Source organism: Molossus molossus, unplaced genomic scaffold, assembly GCF_014108415.1.
Source record: "Molossus molossus isolate mMolMol1 unplaced genomic scaffold, mMolMol1.p scaffold_m16_p_20, whole genome shotgun sequence".
NCBI classification, from domain to species: Eukaryota; Metazoa; Chordata; class Mammalia; order Chiroptera; family Molossidae; genus Molossus; species Molossus molossus.
This window is the reverse complement of record NW_023425356.1, coordinates 6,534,304-6,536,118: the sequence shown is the minus strand read 5'-3', so window position 1 is coordinate 6,536,118 and position 1,815 is coordinate 6,534,304. Positions and strand designations below refer to the sequence as shown.

At 36.6% G+C, this 1,815-nt stretch overlaps 1 pseudogene; it reads left to right on the top strand.

The window, feature by feature from the left end:
• Positions 1–922: 922 nt before the first annotated feature.
• On the top strand, positions 923–1,391 carry LOC118637813 (annotated as a pseudogene).
• Positions 1,392–1,815: the final 424 nt, after the last annotated feature.

Here is a 1,815-nt window from a genome sequence, read left to right as displayed (position 1 = left end):
TAAGTTATGAAAAGTCATTAAAGTTATTTTCTCAGGAGTAACTGTGTATTTTCTCCTTTTATGCTACATTTATAATTGTTTTTGAATAAACATTTGTTATTCAAATTAGACATATTTACTTAATATGTCAATATTACTCAAATATTACTCAAATTTGCTCAAAATTATGTGTTCTCTAGCTGCATAAATATCTGAACAAATCCATTATGACTTTCAAGTAAAGTTGAAGTTTTTCTAATTTTTGTTTTGGCCATTAGGCTCTGCTATGCTGAGCATGTCACCATATGTCAAAGTGTTCACCACTCTGAACAATGAAAGCTTGATACCGCTCTTATGTGAGACATGGTAATGGTATCATTATAGTCTTATTATACCACTTTGCCAAGGAACTTTGAGCTCCTCCCACCACTAGGTGGAGTCCTTTTTGCTAAACCCTCAATCTGAGCTTCCCTTGGACAAGAGAGCACAGCAGACATAATGGTGTGGCATTTGTGAACCTGAGTTTCAAGAGGCTTTGTGGGACTTTACTGTTCAAACCCAGCATTTGCCATGAGAACAAACCCAAGCTAACCATTTGGAAAAGCTGAGGTTTTGTACAGCAGAGTCAACTTGGTCCAGCTGTCCCAGCGATGCACCCAGACATGTGAGATAATCTACCCAAGATCAGCACAGCTGCCTGGCTGGCGTGCGGCTGAGTACAGGTACAAAAGTTCTCCCCCCATAGTTACCCAAGCCCATCTTTGTCTGGTCAGCCAAACTGCCCCACCAAGGTACAGATTTGTGAGCTACATAGATGTTTATTGTTTCAGGCATTTAAATAAATGCTTGTTGTTACACAACAATGTCTGATTTCAAGTATTTCATATAAAATGTTTTATGTTGCTTTTTCTGATCTGCCATCTGCGGTGGCATTGCCACCAAGATGCAGATTTTCGTGAAAACCCTCATGGGGCAGATCATCACCCTCAAGGTTGAACCCTCGGATACAATAGAAAATGTAAAGGCCAAGATCCAGGATAAGGAAGGAATTCCTCCTGACCAGCAAAGACTGAGCTTTGCTGGCAAGCAACTGGAGGATGGACGTACTTTGTCTGACTACAACATTCAAAAGGAGTCCACTCTTCATCTTGTGTTGAGACTTCGTGGTGGGGCTAAGAAAAGGAAGAAGAAATCTTATACCACTGCCAAAAAGAGTAAGCATAAGAGAAAGAAGGTTAAGCTGGCTGGCCCTAAACACTACAAAGTGGATGAGAATGGCAAAACCAGTCGCCTTCGTCTGGATACCCTTCAGGTGAATGTGGTGCTGGAGTTTTTATGGCAGCCACTTTGACAGACGATATTATGGCAAATGTTGTCTGACCTATTGTTTCAACAAACCAGAAGACAAGTAATTTGTATAAGGGTTAATAAAAGACATGATCTAACATTTCAAATAAAATAAAATAAAATAAAATAAAATGTTTTATGTTAAAGAACTGTTATGTAGAACCCAATTTTTCATTATTTCTATCGTCATGGTTCTCCTTGGAAGCATATTTTCAATGTACAGTAAATATTTTCATTTGATAGTAAAGATTCAGTAATAATTTTTGATTAAATATGATTAGTTTCCACAGTATTCTAAAGATAACACAACTTGTCAACTGCATGATAATATAGATAATATATAATGTAATAATATAATATAATAAATACTTTTATGTCTCCTTTCCAATAGAAAATGTATTGTTTACCCAACATCTAAGATATTGTTGGGAGAGATAACAACCAGTCAGTTACAAATTATGTAATAACTGAAAATTAAAGTGAATTCAA